Source organism: Brassica napus, chromosome A5, assembly GCF_020379485.1.
Source record: "Brassica napus cultivar Da-Ae chromosome A5, Da-Ae, whole genome shotgun sequence".
NCBI classification, from domain to species: Eukaryota; Viridiplantae; Streptophyta; class Magnoliopsida; order Brassicales; family Brassicaceae; genus Brassica; species Brassica napus.
The window spans coordinates 8,224,500-8,241,953 of NC_063438.1; the positions used below are offsets into that span (position 1 = coordinate 8,224,500).

Genomic DNA, 17,454 nt, shown 5'->3' on the forward strand with positions numbered 1-17,454 from the left:
AAGTGCAGGAGAATTATTTTAAATAATTCAACCGATCCTGCAAAAAATAATGTTAGCTCAAGAACACAAGCTTTACACAATCTCAAAAGCTGGTTGAAGAAAACACAAATCCAGATTTTGTTTCGAGACCGTCGATTAACCTGTTCTTAAAAAAAAACAATAACTTTTAACAAATATCAGTATTGTTAGTGCAAAAGCATAAACAATTTTTAAAGATTTAAGAGTGTAGGAACCTTATTTTACTACCATAGGACAACTGATATTTGTAAAGAATAATAAGAACATAAACTAAAATTTCAATACCAAAATATAAAAATAAAGAAGAATTGCAGAGTCGAGATAGTTAATCTCTTTCCTTAAATCTTTAAACGCCCCGTAGTGTGACGGTTTTATGGCGCTCAGATTCCCAAGATACAACTGCAGCATTGTTTCTGTTTACCATCACCGAAAAACAGAATCTATCGAACCTATTTCTGTGATGTACTCTCAGACTCAAAAGAATAAAAAATACTAGCATAACTATTCTGAGTGGGAGAAATGTTCTTGATTGTATGAATGTGTGTATTTTCTAAATGGCTCACAAGCCTTTATATAAAAATATAATGAGAAGCACAAGTTTCATTTTTCAACACAAAAATGAAACCTCCATAGTGCACTAATGGAGTTTTTAATTCTTGTCATTATTATGTGAATTTATTCCACATTTTGACCAAGAAATTAAAGAATAAAATTATTATTGTTTTGACCAATTCAAACAAAATAATATACTTTAAAATGGATTTCTTTTTTATATTTTATCAATATAAAAGATCAACATATATTTAGTTTATAAGATTAAGTCAATGAACATGAAGTCCAACTAACAAATCAAAAAACCCAAATCCAAGTTCAAATATCCAATGTGTGTATTTGCTTCTTTATACAAGTTTTTCAAATCACACATATTAGACCTCCATTTCTCATTCAAATAAAACTTCTTTTTTTGACATATGAATACATTATTCATAATGTTCAAAAAATAGTTCCAACAGTTATTACCTGGTCGTTTAGCACTGTACACATGTTAGTGAACTCTGTTATTCCAGCTGGAGTGATCATTGAAGATTTACAAATTTCCAAGTATAACCTATTTAACTGCATACAAGTGTGTCAAAACAGAGGCGCAAAACTTTGTACAATGTCTTTTAAGACTTTAGTTATGTGTTTTGTGTATTGTTCAATCAATAAAAATTATTACCTCTGCAATGGTTCTATCCTTTTTGCTTCCTCTAAAGGCCTTTGCAGCAGAACAAACTACGACCTGCAATATTTCAATAGAAGCAATGTGATTACAGTCCACTACTAACTTTCAGATACGTCTACTTAGCCATCACCAAATAAACACCAGCATCTGGTCGTTAAGTTTCTTTCTGACTTATATTTGTTCTCTATAGCTTTTAGAATATGTTTTGAAAATATGCATGATGCAAGCATGTTAAGATTTGAGAACCAGAAGTACCAGATATCAATAAGTCTACGGTGATGTAACTTACTTGCTGATGTTGAGGAAGAGCCTGAATGGTGTCAACTACTGGACATTTGAAGGTTTTGGCCAGTGCAGCTACCATATGATCCATCTTGACCTGTAGAGTTATCGATGACAACAATTATGACATAACGTATTCTATGGATCCTTCATATTAACATCGTCAGTAAAGTAGAGTGTGAAAGTACTAACCACTTGATCTTGATTTTGTGGTTCGGATCTGTGAATCCTTTAACTTCTGTTTCTAAGATTTCAAAGGCACTCCTGAACATCAGATCAGTATGGAAAAATTGGGGTTGTCAACTTCAGTGTGATAATTTCAAGAGTGGACAATTACAATATATTAAAGATAGTACTCTTATTCATTTTAAAAGAGTAAGTCACCTGCAGACAGATAGAGCCTTTCTCATCATCTGATACTTTCTGGCACAAGGCAAAAATATAGAACATCAATATAGAATGCCAAAATGAAAAACAAAAGTTGGCCGAACTACACAGGGAGTGAAAAATATCATATATATTCTTACTCTGGCACAAAGCTCTATGGCTTTTGGTTGAAATGCAACATAGGGAAGTTCCTGTTATAAGAGATTTGAAGAATAAGAATTTATGATCAAAATCGATTAGGTATGAGATTTAGATTGATCAAAATTTATTTACATGGTTATGAATCTGCTATTCATTTTTACTTGAGTCTCTTGAATACAAACTACTTTGAAATTTTTTCTTTCTAGCATTGCTTACGGAAAGCATATATTTTTAACGGTGCGGGTGTTATTTTCAATTTTATATGTATATATATATATATATATATATATATATTTTTTTTTTAGATCATTAGTGGTATACATTTTTAATTTTAATCATATATTTAAATGTTTGTATAACTATTTCAAATATAATGATTTATAGTTTATATGTTGTAAATAATCAATTGTTTAAAACTATCACATATATTTGTTGCTTTTTATTATATATTTATCTTATTGTATTTGCATTTAGTTATTAAACAAATTAGTATATGGATGAAAAGACATATTTTAAAATTATTTTTTATTTAATTATGTTAAATTTTTACCATCCTTTAAAATTAGATTTCATTTTAGTAATATCTTTATGTTTATTCATTTTACATAATATATTATTGTACATACAAAAATCTAAGATATGTTAATTTTTATACATGTATTGTAGTATTTCATCATATTATATATATTTTTAATATAAATATTTTATATTTATGAAAATAAGATTTATAAATTTATTATTTTAATATAATTTTATCATATGTAATTAAATATATTAATTTTATTTTAACATAATTAATTATGATTATAAAATAGATAGAAGTGTGACAGAATATTTTTTAAAAAAATATAAACAATACCTGTATAAATATTAATGCATAATAATATTTCATAGCTAATTACGAAACTAATGAAAACATTTACATAAGCTTTTTGAAAATTAAAACATTGTTAAAATATTTAGATCAACATAATATTTTTTTTAATATGATTGATTGTGATTATATAATTGATAAAAATAGGATAGAATATTTATTTTTCATTTAATAAACGATAACTGAATATATTAATATATAATAATATTTCAAAACTAATTACGAAATTAGTAAAAATATTTACATATAATTTTAGAAAATTAGGATCTTGTTAAAATCATTTTAACCAGATTTTTCAAAATATTTAATATATATATATATTATAAATGAAAATATATCAAAATATATTATGATTAAAGTAGTTCAAATATTATATATATTATTAGTCTTATTAAAATACATTCAATAAAAAAATTAAAGGTGGTCCAACTTAAAAATCACATATGAAATGAGGTTGTGACTTCTATTTTAATAGAATAGATGATTATGATTATAAAATAGATAGAAGTATGACAGAATATTTTTTAAAGAAATTTATAAACAATAACTGTATAAATATTAATGCATAATAATATTTCATTGCTAATTACAAAATTAATGAAAACATTTACATAAGCTTTTTGAAAATTAAAACATTGTTAAAATATTTAGATCAACACAATAATGTTTTTTAATATGATTGATTGTGATTATATAATTTATAAAAATAGGATAGAATATTTAGTTTTCATTTAATAAACAATAACTGAATATATTAATGTATAATAATATTTCAAAACTAATTACAAAATTAGTAAACAATATTTACATATAATTTTGGAAAATTAGGATCTTGTCAAAATCTTTTTAACCAGATTTTTCAAAACATTTAATATATATATTATAAATGAAAAGATATCAAAAGATATTATGATTAAATTAGTTCAAAGATTATTTATATTATTAGTCTTATTAAATGCATTTAATAAAAAATTTAAAGGTGGTCCAACTTAAAAATCACACATGAAATGAGGTTGTGATTCTTTTTGACTTCTATTTTAATAGACTAGACTAGATCTCGATCCGCGCCACCGTGCGGGTTTTTGTTTTCATTTATTTTTATATAAATATTTTGTTTTCAATTTTAAATTGGTATGTATTATAATATATGTTTCGATCAATTTTTAAAACATAATAAGTTTACGGTATATTTTTTTCATTGAATAGATTGTTTTAAACTTTCACAAGTATTTGTATCTTCTTCTATATATATATTTTCGGATTATTATTTCATTATTAAAATTGTAACTATATAAAAAGATTAGTAAAATATTGTTTTATTGTCATATTCAAAGATATTGTAACATTTCACAAATTTAGAAAGTTTTTAAAAATTAAACTTTTCGCTACATAGATTTATACTATCGAGTAAATAATTAAACATTTAGTTTTTGTTTAATTTTTAAAATAAACTACATAGTTTAAAATTTGTTTTCATTGGTTTAAGGTAGTAAAGATTAATCATTGTTAGATAATATGATTTTTGTTATTTAAAAAAAGTATTTATAATTTTAAAAGTTAACATCGATAAATATTTAAATATTTAACATATGAATGTCTAGTATTACAACATTAAATTATATCTATTTAATTTATACTATCTATAAATCCAATAGATCATCTATTTTTTAAATTCAATTATTGATAGCCCAATAAAAATTTCTGGTAGTCCCATAATTTAAATGATAAGATTAGAGATTAAATGTAACATGACTTTCTATGAATATATCCATTAGGTCTATTTTTTAAAAAATCACATATGAATCAATGTTGTGACTTCTGTTTAAATAGATAAGATTTTGTTTTTGTTTTTGTTTTAATTTACCCTCCATAGATTTCTCGGACGTTCGATTGATTCGCTCTGGTTTGGGTTTCACTTGAGTGGATGACGTTTACGGCGAGATGGTGTGGAGTCAGTGAGTTCCGGTGGATCCGGGTGAATCGATGGTTGGTTACCCGGTGGACTTTCGAAGCGAGTGCGACGCCGGAGCCGCAGCGTTTGTCCACGCGGCGGCGGAGTCTCGTGGAGCCTAGGGTTTCGTTGCTGGGCCTTGGGCCCGGAATCTTATTTTAATTTTGGCCCGTCTTTCTTGGGCTTTTGTATTTTGGACTATGGGGGTTTTTTGGCCCGTTAATCAAATTTATAATCGACGGAAAAAAAAAAGATTTCTCGGACGTTTAGTGTTTGATTTTCCAATTTGTCTTAATACTTTGGTCTTTCTTGTCATTTCCCATCAGCAAGGACTTTCATCACTTGCAAAATTCATAACTAGATAAAAGAGAGACGACGGACAGCCGTTGCACCATATCCGAAATACAGCTTCTTCACCACCTGAAACAACAACCCACAACGCTCATACAGATCCAAGCCAGAAGGAAACAAGCGAGAGATGAAGCGGAACACTAACAACCGGTGATTGAGACCTAGAAGACCAAGACCCAGCGAATCTTGCAGACATCCAATGATCCAAACATCTCTAAACCAAGGGAAAAACAGCACATGCAAAGTCTCTTACTCTAGATCTGAAAATCAAGAACTAGGTCACATTAAAGAAAATACCAAGCTGTAAAAATGAACCACCACATAAACAAGACAATTGAACTTCATGTTTTCACAACACATTTATAAAAACCCAAAATTCAACAATATATTTCATATCCGATATGCTTAAAATTAACTAGTCACGAAACGAGATAACTATCATATAAAATCCATATGTCCCCTATTTTTTCTTATGAGTTCTTCTCGATGGTCCAAATATAGACCATAATAAATAAATAAAAGTATGAAATTAGGGCGGGGCTAGATTCCAACGTACGTGTTATAAATGAAATTGACCAAACTTAGGGAAATTTATATCAGTGAGGTGAGAAGAGTCCAATGAAAGAAACAATAAATATCAACTGCTAAGAAGATATGAGCAACTACCAAACGAGAGCCGTCAATTCTTCACCTTCTTCTAACGTTGCTTTCTCAACGATGTACGGCAAGTTGGTGCATATATTTCTCTCCTTCGCCACCGTCGATTTTTCACCCCTCTTGTGTTGGCACGTTCCAACTTCCCAAAAAGATATCCATCACATCTTGTGTGCGTTATTGACATTTGATTTTCAGTTTGGTTTGTTGGTTCATACACTACAAGAAACAAGATATATCATTTATTTACGTTGTTAATATCATTTTTTTATTGACACAAATATGATTCTGAAAATGATGACTCGAATACTGTTATAGTAACAAATGATGCAATTAATTTAATTATTTATTGTCAATGATGTTAATATGTACTTATCACTAACGGTAAACGATACTAAAAATTGTATCATTTCGGAGTAAATAATACTCCCTCTGTTTTTAATATATGTCGTTTTACAGCTATGCACGTAGTCACGTAGATTAAGAAAACCATTAATTTCTTATATTTTCTAAACAAAAACATTATTAATTATTTACCTAACCACAATTCAACCAATAGAAAAATATAAGATATATTACCATTGGTCATACAACATTAATTCTTAATAAATTTTACATAGAAAACCGAAAACGACATATAATTTGGAACAAAAAAATTTCTATAGAACGACTTATATTAAAAAACGGAGAGAGTATTAATATTTGTGTCAGTTGTAATAATTGATATTAAATATTTATATCAACTATTTTAATTGATGTAATATTTTAGGGCAATTTTTCTCAAATATCATTTTTAAGTTTTTGTCACAAAATAGCCCTCAAGAAATAAAATGACCAAAATAGTTCTTTTTATTTTGAAAATTTTAATATTTATTTTTTATTTTTAAAATTTGAAATCCTAGCTCCAAAATTTTACTCCTTAACTCTAAACTTTAAGTCTAGATTAGTTAACCCTAGGATAAAAATAATATATTTTTACCCTTTAATAAAATTTATTTTAATCAATTTCTTCATAGAGAACTATTTTTGTGACAATAACTTAAAAATAGCTATCAGAATTTCTCAAATATTTATATCAGTTATAAATAAGTGATCCAAATTTACTATCGGGTTTTTAGATGATTTTGAGAATTCTATCATTTGTAAACTATTGACAGTAGTTAAATATCATTTATTTAAGTGATGAATATGTATGTGTCTTTTTTTTACAAGTGACACTAAATGTATTATTTTCATTATATATTTTTCATATCGAATTATTACTAATTATAATTCAACATGATTTTTTTATTAAATCTAATGGGTTTTTAATATTTACATGAGTTAAAGGATTGAGAAAATTAGCATATGTTGTCCATGATTTTGTTGGTTTTGTTAATCCGATTGATTTTGATTAATTTTAGTCTCTTTCGGTCTTGGTGTTAAATTATGTGTGACATGTAAATACATTTGGGTATATTTAACTTATTAGTTTTTCATACAATTTTGTGTGTTTCGGTTTGGTTCGACTGTATACTTAATTCAGCCATTACAGAGAGATGGTTATCTAACCTATACTAAAAAGGTTATATGAGCATCAGAGAGTGTGTCCACGTAGGACAATTAAATCATCCAATCAGAAAGGTTGCTTTGTCCATGTCACACACGGGAAAAAAAATCTCCAATTTCTTATTTTTCTCCTAAAATTAATGTATGTCATTAATTAAATATTAAATACCTAAATTGATGTAGTTCCCTTCATATTCCAAAGGAATCGGGATAGTATATATGAGAACGAGCATTTTGATTATTATCATTCTTATCATTTTGGATGTCTTCAATGTCACTGGTAAGTCTTTCTCTCTCTCTCTCTCTCTTAAGCGACAGTTTCACCGGAGAAAATTGAAAAGGCCGATTAATTGTTTAATTTTGTATTAGAGCTAGTGAAGCTCGAGCTCAAGCTCGATGAAGATGGTGATGAAGAGAGCGAGAGAGTAAAGTTTGTTAGAGATTTCAAACTGTAATTTTCACTTAATGAAAAATAAACGTATACAATCTGTATTTATATGTACATTGCTAACCGGTTTAATCATATGTACAATCCGGTTTAATAACTCTAATACCCCCCCCCCCTCCTCAAGATTGATGTAGTTCCCTTCATATTCCAAAGGAATCGGGATAGTATATATGAGAACGAGCATTTTGATTATTATCATTCTTATCATTTTGGATGTCTTCAATGTCACTGGTAAGTCTTTCTCTCTCTCTCTCTCATAAGCGACAGTTTCACCGGAGAAAATTGAAAAGGCCGATTAATTGTTTAAGGCCGATTAATTGTTTAATTTTGTATTAGAGCTAGTGAAGCTCGAGCTCAAGCTCGATGAAGATGGTGATGAAGAGAGCGAGAGAGTAAAGTTTGTTAGAGATTTCAAACTGTAATTTTCACTTAATGAAAAATAAACGTATACAATCAGTATTTATATGTACATTGCTAACCGGTTTAATCATATGTACAATCCGGTTTAATAACTCTAATACCCCCCCCCCCCCCCCCCCCCCCCCTCAAGATGGAATGAATAGCCTGTGAATACCCATCTTGGACATCAAAGTCTTGAAGACACTCGGTTGAACCGCTTTAGTGAACAAATCAGCCAGCTGATGTTCACTCTTGACGTGCATAGTCTTCAAGAATCCACTCTGCAACCGTTCCCGAACTACATGACAATCATTCTCAATATGTTTTGTCCGTTCGTGGAACACAAGGTTAGAGGCAATATGTAGTGCAGACATATTGTCACAAAACAATGTTGCAGGACCAGAAGGAGAGCTATGAAGTGACTGAAGCAAAGATGATAACCAAATGAGCTCACAAGTTGCATCCGCCATAGCACGGTACTCTGCTTCAGAACTGCTTCTAGAAACCGTCGGTTGTTTCTTCGAACGCCAAGACACTAGAGATGTACCAAGGAACATACAATACCCAGTAACAGAGCGTCGAGAGTCAGGGCATGTCGCCTAGTCTGCATCACTAAATGCAGTCAAGGTAAGATCAGCGTTAGCTTTATGGAACAGACCTTGTGCTGGATCATTTTTCAAGTACCGAAGCACTCGATAAGCCGCCGTAAGATGATCCGAACGAGGAGCCGACATGAACTGGCTGAGCTTATGTACAGCATAAGTAATGTCTGGTCGTGTGTGAGCCAAATACAAAAGACGACCCACAATCTTCCTGTAGACAGAGGCATCGGGTAATAGAGTACCAGTAGACTCAGATAGCTTCTGATTTGGCTCCATAGGTACTGTAACTGGCTTACACCCGAGATAGCCTGCATCTTGAAGGAGCTCCAATGTGTACTTTCTTTGGTTTAGTGAGATCCCTGTTGAATTGCGAGCAATCTCAAAAACCAAGAAATACTTAGCAGGACCAAGAACACGTAGCTTGGATGCGGCCTGAAGCACATCTTTGAAGTGAGCTATAGCTGCTTCATCATTCCCTACGATCAATATATCATCAACATAGATCAATGCTGCGAGAAATAGAGTTGGGGAATGCTTCACAAACAGAGAATGATCTGCATGAGATTGAACAAAGCCTTCATGAAAGAAAACAGCAGAGAGCTTATAGTTCCACTGTCTTGACGCTTGCTTAAGACCGTAAAGAGACTTGTGAAGGCGACATACAGAGCCCGGTGAAACTGTCTTTCCTGTTAATTCTTCATATCCTTGAGGAATCGTCATGTAGATTTCCTCATCCAAATCCCCATTGAGGAAATCATTAATGATATCTAGCTGGAGTGTGAACCAGTTACGAGCAGCAACAAGACTAAGGAGAAGTCTGAAAGTACCCAACTTTGCCACTGGTGAGAACGTATCGATATAGTCAAGACCCTCCAGTTGAGTGTAACCTTTAGCCACTAAACGAGACTTTGGACGTTCAACCGTTCCATCAGGGTTATACTTGTATTTATTAACCCATTTACATCCCACCGGATGCTTTCCCTCAGGCAGTTGACATATAGACCAAGTGCCAGTGCTTTCTAGAGAATCCATTTCAGTTTTCATTGCACCCTTAAACTCATCGGAACGGATAGCCTCGTGAAAAGTCTTTGGAGCAAAGGTGGTGGTAAGGTTTAACAAAAAATTTCTATGATCCGCAGACACATTATCATATGACAAGAAAGCAGATATTGGATATGAAGTTGTATGAGATGAATGAAATGGAAAAAGAGACTTTTGTAAAAGATAACAATGATACTGATCCAAGTAAGCAGGAACTTTAGTTTGGCGTTTAGAACGATTAATAGGTTCAACAGGATTGTTATCAGACACAGCAAGCGGTGAAGAAACAACAGGATCAGGTTCATCATAATGAAACATAGAAGAATCAGATGAAGTTGAGGATCCTAGATCAAAGAATGCTGGAAATGGCGAATCAGGCACAGGAAGAGGTAACACATGTTGACCAAAGATATCAGATTCAGATGAGGCAGGAAAATTCTCTGAGAATGGAAAAGTAGTTTCATGGAAAATCACATTGCGAGAGATGGAAATCACATTTGTAGTAAGATCAAGAACCTTGTATCCTTTAAAACCATTAGGATATCCAAGAAACACACAAGGAGAAGCACGAGGAGAAAATTTGTTTCTGTCTTTAAGCAATGTTGATGTGAAACATAAGCAACCTAAGACACGCAAATGATCATAGCGAGGTGTTTTCTTCATAAGGAGCTCATATGGCGTTTTATCTTTAAGAAGAGGAGATGGTGTACGATTGATGAGATAAACCGCAGTTTGTACACAATCACCCCAGTGTATAAGAGGAATGTTAGCTTGGAACATAAGCGATCGAGCAACATTTAGAATATGCTGATGCTTCCTCTCAACAACTGAGTTTTGTTGAGGAGTGTATGCACAAGAAAAATAATGAATAATGTCCTTAGTCTTAAGCAAAGAAGTAAATGACAGTTCAGGTGCATTATCAGATCTAATGGATTTTATCTTGGCATTAAACTGAGTCTCAACGTATGCAAGAAATTCAGGAAAGACTGTTTGAACAGAGCTTTTATTTTTCAAAAGATAGAGCCATGTGACACGTGTATGATCATCAACAATGGTGAAAAAATATTTGTATTCATCAATAGTTGGTACATGAAAGGGACCCCAAATGTCTACATGAAGCAACTCAAAAGGAGAAGTAGAAACATTTTCTGAAGATTGAAAAGACAAGCGTTTTTGTTTCGCTAAAGGACAGACTCTACAAATATGACCATTTGGTATTTTCAAAGAAGAAATCTCTAATGTTTTAGCTAGTTGTTGAATCTTGTTGAATGAGGGGTGTCCCAAGCGTTGATGCCAAGTATCAGATGAAATTTGAGCAAGTGTATGAGTATGTGCAATCGTGTTGTGAACAGGAACAGAGGACTCCAAAAGATATAGGTTTTGGTGTAGATTACCCTTCCCAATCATGGAGCCCTGAGTATGCTCCTGAATTAAGGGCAAGGGATTAAAAGGAAAGATATAGCAAGAATGTGATGAAAACAAAACAGAGATAGACGTGTTGGCAGTTAACGCACTTATGCTAAGCAAGTTAAACTTAAAATGCGGCACAAACAACACATTACGAAGAGTCAAATGAGCAGAGAGAATCACAGTACCAGAGATAGTAACATCAATACGAGTACCATCAGGCAAAGTCACAACAGTATTCGAGATTAGATGAGTATCAGTAAATCTAGTGAGATCAAAACATACATGACAACTAGCACCAGTATCAATCACCCAAGCAGGAGCATGTAAAGGTAAACTATGTTCAATTTCCGCAGATGAAACATAATGATTAGAAGTAGACATAGTACCTATTTCAAATTGGTTTGAGGTCTGAGGAATGAGATGAGGTTGCGGCTTTATCACAGAGACTGAACCATCCGAGAGTTGAAGAGTGCTGCCTGAAACCTGAGATATTTGTTCTGACACTGGCTGAGTGTTGAGAACACTTAGAAGCTTCTGGATTTGATCTGTCGTAACTGACCCAAGATGAGCACCGTTGTGGTCATGCATAGAAATACATCCAGTATCCTGTGAAACGAGATTAGCCACATTGTCTCTCTTAGGTGGCCAAGATTGCAGAGACTTTAATTGAGATGTCATCTGCTGATTCCTGTTGCTGTTGGGAAGCTTATAACCCGGAGGATAACCATATAGCTTGTAACATCTGTTGATGGTATGACCAAGAAGACCGCAATGAGAACAAATAGGCCGAGTCTTCGGCTTATGATAACCTCCAGAGTAAGCAGCGACAACAGAATCAGTTTGGATTGTATCCTGAGAAGCTTGAAAGACAACATTGCTCGTAGACTTCATTGATCTCTGACGTTCTTCCTGAGAGCAGAGATTAAAAACCTTTGCGAGAGTAGGTTTAGGCTCCATCATCAAGATCTGTCCACGGGTTGCGGTAAAGGAATCATTGAGACCCATGAGAAACTTCAAAACTTTATCTTGTTCATCCCGCTGAGCAATGTGTTTACTACTAGCACATTCTGGACTCCCACAACAACATGTATACGGACTGTCATGATTCTTCAGTTCCTCCCAAAGCTGTTTGAGTTTTCTGTAGTAATCACTGATACTCTGAGTGCCCTGTACTTCAGCAAAGATCTGTTGCTTGATATCAGCAGTACGAGGACCGTCGCTTTGCTTGAACTGATCATGAATATCAAGCCACATCTGACGCGCCGTATCAAGATACATGATGTTCCGAGCAATTGGTTTATCAACAGCATTAACCAACCAAGTACACACAATGTTGTTGCAGCGTGGCCAAGATCCAAAATCAGAATGATTCCTATCTATCTCAGGATACGTTCCATCAACAAAGACTGCCTTATTTCTAGCACCCAAGGCCATTAACATCGATCTACGCCAGCTATTAAAATTGCCAAGACCGCTAAGCTTCTCAGAAACCAGAGAAATACCAGCATGATCCGCATGATGAACATATAACGGATTCGCATGAGGATCAGTGAGCGGCGGCGGGATCGGAGAGGACAACGGCTGAATCGGAGATGATTGTGGATTCTCCATGATTCAGAGGTCAAGAAAAAGATATTGCGGCAAAGAAAACGCAAATCCAAGGTCAATGAAGATGAAAGAACAAAGAAAGAAAGACGATACGCGCAACAATCCGAAAGAAGACGACGATCTGAACACAGAGACGATCGAGAAGAACGAAAATCCTCGGATTGAAAGCAAAACTCATCACCAAGATCGGAGAAACAATGATCGAAGCGGAAGAAACGAGATCAGATTGGCTCTGATACCATATTAGAGCTAGTGAAGCTGGAGCTCAAGCTCGATGAAGATGGTGATGAAGAGAGCGAGAGAGTAAAGTTTGTTAGAGATTTCAAACTGTAATTTTCACTTAATGAAAAATAAACGTATACAATCTGTATTTATATGTACATTGCTAACCGGTTTAATCATATCTACAGTCCGGTTTAATAACTCTAATATTTTGTGTTCTTTTTCATCTTGAGAGGACGAAGTTCTTCGTCGAATGCCGCTTCGATTTGCGAAACTTCATATCTGACTCGATCCAAGAAAATCCAGAGCAGAGTCATTGGAAGCATCACTTCCTCTCGATTCATAAGCAGGTGTACATGCAAATCATCAGCAAATCCCTGATACAGGTCCTCCTTGGCTTCTTTTTTTCCATCACCTCCACCCCTACTACATACATATAAATCTTAGTGTCGAGATTTCAGTTATTTGTGTCCTATCTGCCAAGTTTGGAACTCATGTTTCAAAAATACCCACTTTTTATATTGTTCTTGAACAGAGATTTTAGGAGAGGCTGGTGTTACCGTCTACGCTCGATGATGTTGGTATTGCTCAGCTTTCTACTATTTTTGGTTCTGTACATAAGAAAGTTGTGTGCTTTATGGATCAAAGACTGATTTTTAATTTTTTTTTTTTTGTAAATTTGTTATTGTTAAGACGACAAGAAGACTCATTTGTTGTTAAAAAAAAATTAGTTGTAAGTTGTAACTCAGATAAAATGGATAGTGGTTAGTGGAGATGACAAGTTAGAGCTACACGAGCGTCGAAAATCTGAAGAAAATTTCCACAGCCCAAGCTTCTGTCAATTATGAAGGTAACGTTGGTGGTATATATGCCAGATGACGTCATTCTCTGAAACATTATCTACGATACTTCAGTTTGTGTTGTATAACATATAATTTCATTTCTCATGTGCAGTATCCTATTCAGATTCCAAACCACAGAAACACACTATTTGAAAAGGTATATATACTGATGACTGGATATCTGTTACTGGATGTATAACTCATACATATTAGATTCCTCGAAATTCTTACTATATCTTGATTAGGAATATTCCAATAACATTTGTGAGATCATGAATGTTTTTATCCGATTGATTAACTAAGTTTTTGAAATTTATGTTAATACATATGTTTGTTTTTTGCCAAACAAATTTTAATTCCATATGATCTATCAATTTACTAATATGGTTTCAGGTTTTAGTTAGACATGTTACTAGAGTCTGTGAATACATAAATTAAGCGTGTGGAAGCTTTTTTGGAGACGATCAGCAACAACACCATCTCATAAAGACACCAATTAGTATAAGAAAAAACACTTTTCAGGGAAAAAGTTACTTGATCATATCCTTTGGTGCTATTTATGTGATGATTTAATAGTGTTGAACGTTATTTGTGATAATTTATATGTGCTGAACGTTACTTGATCAAAAGTTACTTAATGCAATTATATGTGATGATTTAATAGTGCTGAACGTAAGGTGCGTTGAACCGGTTGTGCGGGTATCGTGGGCTTGACGTTATGGAGTTTCGGAGAAGAATTGTCATATCGCCTCATCGGTGATACTAACTCACTTGAAGAACACAGGACAAAGTGTGGCTCTGATTTGAGAAAAGAATGGTCTGTCTATATGCTAAGAATCATCACAAATCACTGAGATCACCTAAGTTTCTATTTCAAGCAGCAGGACTCCAAAATTCTAAGCACAAACGGTAGTTTTTTTACAAATTTTCACTCCAAATAACGTTATCTAAGTCCTAATTACCTACCTAAATTTGGTTTGTTGAAAACCGTCGTTTCTTTGCTGCACTTTAAGCTATATAGAATAGTTCTTCATATAAAGGCCTGTTGATTGCAAGTCTTTAAGAAAATGTGACAAAACAATAACGGCCTATTGATTGTAAGTCTTTACGAAAATATGAAAAAACAAAGAGAATGTCTTGTATTATTTTAAGGGGAAGTTTGCATATGATCAATCTGGCAACTAAACAAATACACTTACAACTTGTGATAAAGAAAATGAATATAGTAAAATGAAATCTAACAAAAAACTTAAGAAGCTAGCAAAGGTTGGTTATAAAAAATACTGCACTAATACAAGAAGTAACGAGTTCCTATTCTGATGGCAAGTATTACATTTCCATCATTGCATATGTCAATCTGGAAAATCAAGAAGACCATGAATAACCAAAAATAATTGTCACACTTTGATATACTACAACCTCTAAACATCAATTACAAAGAGAACCCCGCTTATCACATAATGTGAGCATTGATCATGATTGTGGATATGAGTTTGGTTATAAATATTAGTTATTAAATATATTATTTAAATTTGTATATTACACGTGCATGCAAGCATCTTCATAGCACTAGATACTATAATACTCCGTCCGTTTCGATTTAATTATCGTTGTAGAGGAAAAATTTCGTTTCAAAATAAGTATTGTTTTAGAGTTTTAATGCAAAATTTATTAATAAGATTCTCTACTTTATGTTTTTATTGGTTGAAAAATGGTTAGGTGTATAGGTAATTATGTTTTTGTTTTGGAAATATACAAAATCATATGTTTTTTTAATCCGTATGCATAAACCTAGAACGACAATTAAAAATAAACGGAGGGAGTAGTTAATATCTCTATAATGTGTTAGAGATATTTAATAAAATAGCAAAGAAGAGAAGTGAACCCTAGATAAATATATTATTTATATAAATATAATTATATATTTTCATTTACATAATAGTTTGTAAAAAAATATTTAGTGTAAATAATATCATAATTTTATAAAATACTAAAATAAATTGGGCTGGTTTTCAACTTTCAAAAATAAAAAATATTATTAGTAAACTTAGAAAAGAATATATCAAGAATATTCCTTTTTAGGAGAGAAAATAAAAAATACATCGGAGACAAATCTATCTATATTACGAAATTCTTCTATTTTAGAGAATAAATAGAGGAATACATTAGAGATGGTCTAAGGCATGGCCGACGTAAATGATTGACGTTGAGATTTCAGCTTTTCTGATTCTTACTATTCTAATGTTTCAATATAATTTGAATATTCCCTTTGTTTTATAATATAATGGTTTAAAAGTATTTTTTGTTTCACTATATAAATTATTTTTATATTTCAATATAACTTTATATTTGTTGGATATTGTGTGGCCAACTAAATTATGTAAATTACTGTGTAATTGATTAAATTTATATATTAAACGACATTTTTCTAAAGTAATAATTTTTAAATATTATAGATTTTAATTAAAACTCATTACATTTTGAAACATATATAGTAATCTATGGATACGAGGACAAAATTCTAAAGTGGTCTCAACTTGAATTTCTCTCATTCTGTGCATTCCTAAATGGAAGGAGATAATCAACATCAAATATTATGTTGGTCTCAGTATATTAGAAATCGTCGAACAGTAAACTAATTAAGATGATGTAAGAAAGATATAAAGATGTATTTCATGTTATCACAAATATAGAATCAATTGACAACAACTTAGTTATGTCCAGCGTAGTACAACAAAGAAGAGTTTCCATATCTTTTAATATTATAATATCTCACTATATTAGTGGCTAAATCAGTTTTTTCTAGCACAAATTCTCACTTCATTCTTGGAGTTTAAGCTCTTCTATCTGATGATATTAGTAGTTTGATCCCAAAAAAAAAAAAAAACCGTCGAACCGTACATTGTAATTGGAAAAAAAAAAAACAAAAATCAACCAAAGACTTTTAAGGTATATGAAACAAAAATTGGAAATAGCAATTCTCTGCAATTAAAGAATAAGGCTATAAAATTATAAAAATACAAAATAAAACAAAAAATATACACAGAAAGAAAGATTTAGTAAAATAAAATCATAATATAATTTCCACAATTGATAGTGCTCAGTTACACTAAAAAATCTAAATTTACAACATACAGAGTTTTATTTACATCTTTAAACCTATTATCTAATTAAAATGATTCTAAAAAAAGTGTCAGCATGAAGAGTTAGAAAATCTACGATAAAATATAATACATAAAGTTAAAAATACATTATCACTAATCACTAAAAAATCATGTCAGTAGTAATAAAAATGAAATGACAACATATTTATTAAAATCATAGAACGACACGCAAGAAGGTGTTATTAAATATACAAACTACAAATTAAATATGCTCAACGCAAACACACATAAAAATGAGACATCATATTTGTATATATTTAAATAAATAATTTTAAACATATTATATT

At 31.8% G+C, this 17,454-nt stretch overlaps 1 long non-coding RNA gene across 1 annotated transcript; it reads left to right on the forward strand.

The window, feature by feature from the left end:
- The first annotated feature begins 12,707 nt into the window (after positions 1–12,707).
- On the forward strand, positions 12,708–15,154 carry LOC125609435. The gene is made up of 3 exons (XR_007339736.1): positions 12,708–13,547; positions 13,697–13,742; positions 13,855–15,154. It is a non-coding gene; the product is annotated as an uncharacterized LOC125609435 (long non-coding RNA).
- The last annotated feature ends 2,300 nt before the right edge of the window (positions 15,155–17,454 follow it).